The sequence below is a fragment of the Triticum dicoccoides genome, chromosome 4B (assembly GCF_002162155.2).
Source record: "Triticum dicoccoides isolate Atlit2015 ecotype Zavitan chromosome 4B, WEW_v2.0, whole genome shotgun sequence".
NCBI classification, from domain to species: domain Eukaryota; kingdom Viridiplantae; phylum Streptophyta; class Magnoliopsida; order Poales; family Poaceae; genus Triticum; species Triticum dicoccoides.
This window is the reverse complement of record NC_041387.1, coordinates 191,401,930-191,412,372: the sequence shown is the minus strand read 5'-3', so window position 1 is coordinate 191,412,372 and position 10,443 is coordinate 191,401,930. Positions and strand designations below refer to the sequence as shown.

At 42.6% G+C, this 10,443-nt stretch overlaps 1 long non-coding RNA gene across 8 annotated transcripts; it reads right to left on the bottom strand.

The window, feature by feature from the left end:
* Positions 1–277: 277 nt before the first annotated feature.
* LOC119295739 lies at positions 278–5,652 on the bottom strand. Of its 8 annotated transcripts, none has more exons than XR_005144200.1 (9): positions 4,918–5,652; positions 4,764–4,825; positions 4,607–4,685; positions 4,466–4,508; positions 3,018–3,389; positions 1,917–2,045; positions 1,691–1,841; positions 1,319–1,461; positions 278–560 (listed from the first exon to the last, which is right to left on the bottom strand). It is a non-coding gene; the product is annotated as an uncharacterized LOC119295739 (long non-coding RNA). The 8 variants fall into 8 exon arrangements; XR_005144198.1 differs by having other exon boundaries at positions 1,319–1,458; positions 4,918–5,649; XR_005144199.1 differs by lacking the exon at positions 1,691–1,841 and having other exon boundaries at positions 1,319–1,458; positions 3,018–3,124; positions 3,207–3,389; positions 4,918–5,640.
* Positions 5,653–10,443: the final 4,791 nt, after the last annotated feature.

The window sequence follows — 10,443 nt, the reverse complement described above, 5'->3', positions numbered from 1 at the left end:
ATAGAGTTCTATTTAGAACATAGATGTATATATATGTTGTGAATTACATGTTAATGTTCACATCTATTTGTGAAGTGTTGTGAATCAATATAGAAATATTCTCGATCATTTGCAAGATGATAAAATCAATGCTTAGAAACATTAAACTTTTCAAACCATGTTTTTTTTTGTTTAATTTAGGAGAATATGATGTTGACTTAAGAGTTGCTAGCGAAAAAGTACTTAGGAATGAGTCAGCAATTAACAGATCCAATACACTCAAGTGACACAATAATGCTTACTTAAGATAATGATAGCATAAATCACTGTGCCCAATTCTTAATAAGAGTGGTCAATTACATCATATAGTAATTTGGATATAATAGAAGAGGTAGAATACGATAACACAGACGGAAGTCGACAAGACTAATTTAACAAAAAACGTCTTTCCTTGTAAACAAAAGATGGTTGAAATTTTTTTATCTTGTTCATGAGCCCTTTCTTCGCTGGTCACTGGCGTGGGTGTAATCCATGCTTCCGTGAAACAATGCTCTCCTTTGGACATGTAACATAAGAACTATCTGCTAAAAAGACAAAAGATTAATGCATTTTCCTTACTACATGTGTTAAACCATCAAAGTAAACAATTCTGCATTTGTATGGGTACAAGCATAGAAGAAATAAAACTCCACATTCGTCATGGCTTAGTTGCATTGTTGCATACTATTGCATTAATAACCATATACACAGCTTCACCCGCAAAAAAAAATATACACAGTTATTATCCCATTCACGTATTTTCTTAAGAGCCACATCATAATTCAATCACATTTTTATTTCCTGCTTCGAATCATGCTACTATAAATAACAAAGGGGACATCTCCTAGCAAGAATATCAATACATGTATAGAAATTAAAGTAACAAATGTAGATATGGCCATGGACAAATCAGTGACATATCTTCATCCCGGAGTGCACTCTATGTATAGCCATATACGCATTTTCATTTCCAGGGTACATCATAGATATATGAAAATAAATTGTAATGCATATTTTGTTGGCATCACATACTTGTACACGATAATCAGCCTTTGGTAATTCTAAATCTCTTACCATAGCATCCAATATAATTCTATAAGGAACTTTGAGTACTGCTAGAGCACTCTATGGTTTTCAATGACACGAGATAATAGTTTCATTTAGTTTCTAATAGCACAGAAGCACTATCGACCAACTAAAAGCATATTGCACATTGCACTAATCTTGCATAGCTAAGCAGGAAGAAAACAACAGAAATCAAGACTGGAGGGGGGAGAAAGATTGGACGAACAGGCCATACCTATTGTGATTCCTCTGCTCCATATGGAAGCCATCATCGTACGCCGCCGCTTCCATGAGCCACCGGGGAAAGAGGAGGCATGCGTATGTGGGCCGGCCAGATCCGGTTGATGCTTCCATGGAGGCTCGAATTATCACACACTGCTGAGTTTAATATAAGAAAAAAACTTCTAAGCTAAATAGGTGTAATGCTCCCTGAAATAAGATATGTAGCTACATTCTATCTGCAGACCACTGCCTTGATTCCTGAATCACATTAATCAAGATGATAGTGGCAGCAGGAAACTACTCATGTTAATCACTTGAAGATAGGACAGAACAATAATTTATCTCTTGGCAAGTTTGGAAAATACAGTATGCCAAGATCATGTACCTCGATCAAGGGCTCTGATATGTTAACATTAAGCTGCTTGCTTGAATTTAGCAACACATAGTACTGGGAGATACATCCAGTGCATGATCAGCATATTTCAAAGTATATTTAACTAAATATATGAGGGCTCTATGAAAGGCTCCCACATAACCTACACACATATAAATTGTTATTCCTTTACCATAAAAAACATGATACATCGGACAGCAAGGAATCATAACTTTACCTTGTCGATGTTGTTGTAATTTATCAGAAAGTCAACAAAAGCAGAAACTTCAATCTCAACACCCATTTGACAAAATTGCAGTGACGAGTTCTTCACCAAGATCTCTATAACAGGCCCATGACTGCTCCACTGTCAAGAAAGCATTACCAAAAACCAGAATTAGCCAAATGTTGAAGCTGAAAAAGAGGATACGCCAATCAATATATTTGAGTACCAAAAAAAGGACATGTAGACATAAAACAACTGTTGTCTGATCAATTAAAAAATGGATGATTTTTTTTGTTAGGTACAAAGTAAACTTCAAAGTCATCTTACAGATTTAGTTGCAAGGTTAACCAAGCAAAGCGAATGATCCATTACTGCTGAAGGTACATAATAGTGTTTGGATGGCACCAGCTAATGTTTCATCCTGTGATATTTTTTACATTATTCAGCTCGCTTCAATACTTCATAGTGCTCCTTTCTTAAAAGCAATATATCTTCATTTCAACATTACCATAGAAAATATCCTATCAAAACATGCTCGGCACATATCAAAAACCACATATATATCTTTATTTGATCATGGAAAAAGATGAAACACACATGAGCATGTAGATGTGAACATATCAAATACTTGTTTTCATGAATATCTTGAAGTATCACAGTCCTATACTTTTTTTTGCTGGAAATCACAGTCCTATACTAAAAGGCTGATCTACAAATAAGTAAATAAATTATTTCTTTCTTATACATCATATCAATGTACAGAATCCCAGCCTGCAAATAAAAATTCTCAGATATGTGCATTGATCTTTTTTGCTGTTATTATCCTGGCCTCTATCTCATCTTTTACTGTTAGTTTATACTTCAAAGTAAAATACATGACATTGGTCTTCATATATATACATGTCAATAATTATTTTTGGTCGAAAGTAGCATAATCTAAATGGTTGTTGGGTTATTCCGCTGTATTAGTATAATTTAGGTGATGACATACAGTCAAATATCATAAACTATGTACTGTCATATTCACATTTATATTTTGCTAATGCCCACTACAAAAAACAAATTGTAACTCGCTAGTCTAAGCGATGTTGGTTCTTCTGTAAACATCTCTACCTTTTACATGGTTGTCCTTCATCTGTTTTGATGAAAACTGAACAAGATTGCTTTCTCCTCGTCATACTGAAGCTCGTCCATTCATTTTCGTCCAAGCTAAAGATAACCTGCAAATAAGAAACAACAGACAACTACAGAATCTGTTAGAGCCCAAATTAGTTAATCAAATTTTAAAAGATCAAAAACTACCAATGTGACACTAATTTACTGCCAGGCAGGTTACATTCAACGAGAATGAATCTGGCCTTTAGTTGCTGGCCACATGGGGGTCGCTGGCCTCATGGGGCACAACTTGCGATTCCTGTGCTTAAACGTTGTCTGCAACCAGCAGCCATAGCCTGGAGGATCATGACTCGTCTCCGCCTTTTTGGCCTACGCATGTCGAGGGTGGAGAAGACTGAGAAGCAAGTGATATTAAATCCCGCTATCCATGAAGCATATAAACATACATATCACAATGGGTAGGGATAATGAATAGAAAACTACAAAAGCTAAAACAAATTGTAGAATTTCATATGGGATACCACATGCATCGAACTGCAAATAGCAAGAAACCAAAGCAGAACTCCGCCTCCTAAAGAAGAGCTTCAATAAACTTAAACTGTCATCCTATAAACTAATCTATATAGACGAGAACCTTCCGAAATGTCAGCCTCTCAGCCAAGATCCTGATGATATTCAGACCTTGACCAAAAGGAAGTAACTTCATCAGTCGTGACCTATGACACATATATTTCAAAATCAAAACCAAAAGAAGTAACTTCATGAGTTGTGACCTATGAGCAAGTATATATCTGAATAGCAGCTGAAAAGAAGTCAATCTCTGAAGGTTCTTGCCATATGTATGCCGGCTAGACATCTTTGCTTCAAGCAAATCTTTTAGTGCTTTTATGTTTATGCATCTCAAATTCTTTCCATTTGCATCCCTTCTTCTGCTAGTTAATACAAACACCTAACTAAAATACATTTGGAAAGGTCTAGAGGGATCTCAGGAGAAATTCAATGATATTAGCAAAAAGTTATGCATAGAGGAGGCACCTATTTGTCACATGCAATTCTTATTACATCCAGTCCTTCATCCAGCGCAGCAATATGGATCCATATCCATAATTGGCGTTGTAATGAACTGCGGTTTCTTTCAAAAACTTAGTCTGAGAATTGGACAAATATGCTTGTGTGTACAACAGGAAGAGTGAGCGTGGGGGGCATCGAGTTACCACGGCCTCCAAAACTGGTATAACAACGGAAACAGGCATACACATCCTGCTCACACGCATACACGAAATATAAGCAGCACGAGAAAGAACAACACACAACGCCCGACCATATCCGGAACATTTAAACGATCAGCACGACATACAGATATTTAAAAGACTACCAAGGCAGACATGACATAGAAGATACTGAAAGTATAACACACACATGTAGTAGAAAGGAAAGAAGAAAACCTTGATGAGTCGAACTACGCAGCGACAGAAGAGATCGTACAACCTGCGGAATACACAAAAAACAGCCGGTCAGAGCACAACGACACATAGGCATGCAATGAACAGTCACCGATCACAAAAGCAACAGAACAGCCTATTTACCTGAGGCAGCAAGCAGAAGCACGTTGGTTAAGCAACAGGACGGACAAGAAGAAGAAGCGCCAGCGATAGGAGAAGTAGGCTGAATCGTAGAACAAGCGTCAGCACACACGCATTTCATCAAACATCCTATAGGCAAGCACAAGAGGAGTGGACTAACCTCAATGAGAAGGAGAGATGGACCCCGGGCTCGATGCAAGCGACAACAGGAAACTTACCAAACTGCGCATGAATGAAACGAAGGCAAACATGCGAAATTAGCAGGACGAATCCAAAACAGTGGCGAAGAACATCCGAACCAGAGAAGGACGAACCTCAACCAGCGGCAACCATCGAGCAGAGGAGGCCCATCAGAACAGAGCATGGGGCTGCCGCATCTCGGCCACCATGCGACACACCGAGGCAAAATATCCCGGTCCATCTCTCCTTTCCCGTCACAGTTACATTCATCTTTGACTAACATGATTAGCACATCAACCGAGAAAATAAGAGGAACGATGAACATCACATGAAAAAAACAAGAATGATAAACATCACCTGAATAGGAGACGAGGTAGATCGATTGGGCTATTTGTCCTCGGCTGCCAGCGGCGTGGTCGGAGGGCGATTCTTCTCCCAGCCGGCAGCGGCGGCCCAGAGATCTTTGTCGACCACGCGCATGGCGCGGAACAGCTTGTCGTGGCGGGAGGCGGCAGGGCCGTGGCGGCCGCCTGGACGAGGCCCTTGGCTCGGTCGCGGGACTCGCTGAAGGCGTCGAGGCAGCGGTGGAGGTCCAAGAGCACGCGGAACAGCTCATTGTGGCGGGAGGCGCGGGGCCGAGGCCGGCGGCGGCCACCTGGACGAGGCCCTCGGCTCGGTCGCAGGACTCGCTGAAGCGTCAACGCAGCGGTGGAGGTCTGTGAGCGCCACCGTGCACCCGGGCTCACGGACGGCGACGGCCGCGGAGTCGACCAGGGCGTCATAGGCGCCAGTCCATCTCTCTGTCCAAGTGCGCAGATGGAGGTGAGGCACACACGATGCATCGGGTAGCTGCAGTCCATCTTCTCTCTCCAACTGCAAATGCAGACGAGAGACACAGAAGTAGCAGCCGACGAGCGGGACCAGAACAGCGGCGGCCCACCCGTCATCGCGCTAGTACAAATGCGTATGCATAATCTGAGTGCACATGTGTCGACCCACCCCTCTGCCCCTCTGCAGCTGACGCAGGACACAGAAACTCCCCGCGACGCAGGACGCGGGAAGCGCGGGAGGAGCGCCGCGCCGGCCGTGGTTGACCGAGGTACCCAGGAAATACCCTATATTATGAGACATGAGCCACCGCAGCTGATGAGCGGGACCGGGGGCAGCACTGGCCCACCCGTCATGAAGACAGCACAAGCGCGGGCGCAAAAGACGGGTGCACATGCACCGACTAACCCTTCTGCGGCTCCCCCGCGACACAAAGCGCGCCCACGCGGCGCGGCAGGTTTGGCTGCCCCGCGCACCCAAAAAATTGGCACCCAGCCAATTGGATCCAGCCCGAGCCCCACATGTCATCTCCCGTTCAAGATCTATCATCCGGTGAAAACCCAGCGAACAATTTACAGCGAACATCCAACGGACAGGAGTGAGAAAAAAGACCGCGTTGACCAAAATCGAACGGCTAACGAAGCTTGCCATCGAGGGAGCTTCCTGGGAACGAGTTCGCTAACTTCCGTTTTGTTTTAAATACATGGACCGCTGCAAGCACGACAGACGAGAAGATTACCGCAGTTATCCCCTGCCACGTGTGCCCGCGCACTGTTTGGGCCTGGCCCAATGACACTTCGCACTCGTGTGTGGCCCAGGCCCGGGGGCTCCTGTTGGTGTACTAAAGTTTGGATTCTTTTTGTACCCCTTACTTGTGCATGGGAAGTTGCAGTCACACCCGTGGCACGGGCTGACAGGAGAAGCTGGGGGTAATATGCAAGACGATGGAGAAACAGCCAAGCTAGAGACCAGAAAACAGAGGACAAGTTGGACCCCCGGCAAGATCCTTATCGGGACGGCTTGCGAGACCCCGGCAAGATCCTTGCCAGGGCGACTTAAATAGCACTAGCAAGAGCACCACCGTTGAGGTTGAGAGCTCTGACACAATCAACAACGTCAAGGCCAAGACCCAGGGGCGCGCGCGTAGTGGCGTGCAAATCATTGTGAAGGCCAGAAGACAAAGTACCCAGCAAGATCCTTGTTGAAGGACGTCGGTGAGGCCCCGGCAAGATCCTTGCCGGGGACATCGGCAAGACCGCGGCAAGACTCCGCCACCCCGTCGCCACTCCAGCGCAGTGGCCGACTTGCCAGCCTAGCAGGTGCCTACGTGGCAGCACGCAGATCTTCGTGAAGACCCTGCCACCTCTCCAGCGCAGCAGCTGGCCAGCCAACTTTGAACTGCATGCCTTGTCGGCATGGACGCGTGTCAAGACGGAGCGGGGCGGCGATGGACGGGACGGGTTCTATTCCCGTCCCCGATAAAGCTGAAGGGAACATAAGTAACGCATTTAATGCGTTTGTCCTAAGACGCCGGTGATAAGCATAAACACTGTAGCTGCTTTACACCTCATGTATGCCATTGTGGCAGCCCCTTTGACATATAAAAGGAGTCCCGCGGCGTACTGGAGGAGGATTCGAACTTTTGAACCACTCGGCCTAGCTCACATGCACAGCGGCTAGCCGAAGCTCAAGAACACATAATATACACTGAAGCGGGACTAGGGTTTTACTCTCCCGAGCGGCCCGAACCCGGGTAAAGACCCGTCGTGTTGACCATTAAATTTGCTCTTTGCTGTACCCCTCTTCCCTGCCAAACCGTAGAAGGGATCTGCATGGTCCCCTAGGTGTTGTTTTCCCCTACAGATTTGTTAGAATTGCTCTATGTGCTTCACTTCAATTTTTTGAGCTTTGGAATTGCTCTAGTGCTTCACTTATATATTTTTGAGCATGGTGGTGCTTTAATTTTTGAAGAAATACTCTCGTGCTTCACTTAGATTTTGAGAGTTATTAAATTTTTGAAGAAATTCTCTCATGCTTCACTTATATTATTTTGAGAGATGGAAATTTTATGCTCATGTTCTTCACTTAAATTTGTTTGAGAGCTTGTTATAAGCAATGGTAATATATGAAATTAGTCCCAAAGTGATAGGTATTCAAGAGGGATATAATAAAAACTTTCACGAAGATCATTGGACATTATAAACTTTATTCTTTGTAATAGTTTTGAGATATGATGATAGTAATATGTGAGTCATGTTGGTGAGTAATTATGCTTTAGTAAGAATATTGGTGTTAAGGTTTGTGATACCCTATGCAAGCACAAAAGTCAATAGTTATGCAATAAAATTACATCCTACTTGTGGTGCATTATTCGGTGTTAGTTATGCTTAATGCCCGTTTATGAAAAAATTCATTTGTTGGTTGGTTGCTTCTCAATCTATTTGCTAGCCTTTCCTTGCACCAAGTGGGAATACTACTTGTGCATCCAAAATCCTTAAACCCAGTTATGCCATTTGAGTCCATCATACCTACCTATATGCGGTATTTCCATGCCGCTCTAAGTAAGTTTGTATGTGCCATCTCTAATTTCAAAATGAATTACCTTTTTGTGTGCCCGTACCACTCATGAAGCGGCAGGGGGTGGCCAATATTTTTCCATGCTAGATGTGTTATTCTCAAGATGAGTGTTTATTCACTTTTCATTGCACGAGAGTGTGGCGGTAATAGGGATGCCCATTCCCGAAATGAAAAAAAATACTTTATGTTGTCAAATAATAAATTCCTTGGAAAGTGTTGGTATGGAAGGCACCCGTGGATACGGCTAGCCATGGATTGTAAAAGAATTGTGGAAAAAGGAATAAACTTTATTTTATGTTTGGGAACCACCTATGATGTATCTAGGAAAGTATTAGGAATCACTCGATCGTTTTTGTTGACGGGAAAAGCATGCCTATCAAAATATTTTATCTCTCAATTTAAGCTTTGAGCTCTGGCACCTCTACAAATTTCTGCTTCCCTCTGCGAAGGGCCTATCTATTTACTTTATGCAAATTTTATTTTTATTTGAGTCTCCGACTTCTCTTATAAAGCACCAACTAGGGAGCACTATGATCATACTTATGCATTGGATGTAGCTAATATTCGAGTGAGTTTCATGAATGGATCAATGATTGAGCATGATGGGCTAGGGATAACTTTCTTTAGTGTTGATATTTTGAAAGCCATGGTTGCTTGTTGATACGCTTGAGTATTGAAGTCTTCATGTCAAATATAGACTATTGCTTTGAACCATCTAAAAGTCCAAATGTCCATGCTACAAAAGAAAAGAATATGTGATGAACATGTTAGGCAACATTCCACATCAAAAATTCTGTTTTTATCATTTACCTACTCGAGGACGAGAAGGAATTATGCTTGGGATGCTGATACGTCTCCAACGTATCTATAATTTTTTATTGTTCCATGCTGTTATATTATCATTCTTGGATGTTTTACATTTATTTTATAGCAACTTTATATAATTTTTGGGACTAACCTATTAACATAGTGCCCAGTGCCAGTTGTTGTTTTTGCTTGTTTTTTACTTCGCAGAATATCAGTACCAAATGAAGTCCAAATGCCATGAAACTTTTTCGAGATTTTTTCTGGCCAAAAGACAACTTGGCAGCCAAGGAAGCACCAGAGGGGAGGCCCGTGGGGACCACAACCCACCAGGGCGCACCTAGGTGGGTGGTGGGGCCCACGGGAGTCCTTTCCCATGCCTCTCAGCTCTATAAATTCCCAAATATTCCATTAACCCTAGAAGAGTCAACGAAAGACAATCCCAGCTGCCGCAAGTTCGAGAATCATGAGATCCAATCTAGAGCCCTATTCCGACACCTTGCCGGAGGGGAACACGATCACGGAGGGGTTCATCATCCTCATTGGTGCTCCTCTGATGATGCATGAGTAGTTTACCACAGACGTACGGGCCCGTAGGCAGTAGCTAGATGGCTTCTTCTCTCTTTTTGATTCCCAATACAATGTTTTTGGAGATCTATTTGATGTAATGACTTTTTATGGTGTGTTTGTTGGGATTTGATGAATTGCGAGTTTATGATCAGTTCTATCCGTGAATATTATTTGAGTCTTTTTTGATCTCTTATATGCATGATTATTATAGTCTCGTATTTCTTCTCTAAAACTTCAGTTTAGTTAGGCCAACTAGATTGATTTTTCTTGCAATGGGAAGAGGTGCTTTCTGATGGGTTTGATCTTGCGATGTTCTCACCCAATGACAGAAGGGGTAGCGAGGCACGTATGTATCATTGCTATTAAGGATAAAAAGATGGGGTCTATTCCTACATGAATAGATCTTGTCTACATCATGTCATGGTTCTTATTGCATTACTCCGTTTCTCCATGAACTTAATACACTACATGCATGCTGGATAGCGGTCGATGTGTGGAGTAATAGTAGTAGACGTAGGCAGGAGTCGGTCTACTAATCTTGGACGTGATGCCTATATACAGGATCATTGCCTTGGATATCGTCATAATTTATTTGCTCTTCTATCAATTGCCCAACAGTAATTTGTTTACCCACTTTATGTTATTTTGTCGAGAGAAGCCACTAGTGAAACCTATGGCCCCCGGATCTATTTTCTATCATATTGTTTTTAGATCTATGATTCCAAAAATTCAAAAATACCTTGCTGCACTTTTTGTTTCTTTATTCAGATCTATTTATCCAATCCTATACAATTTAATCTATCTCAATACCGAGGAGGGATTGACAACCCCTCGTACGGTGTTGGGTTGCAAGTATTTGTTATTTGTGTGCAGGTACCGTT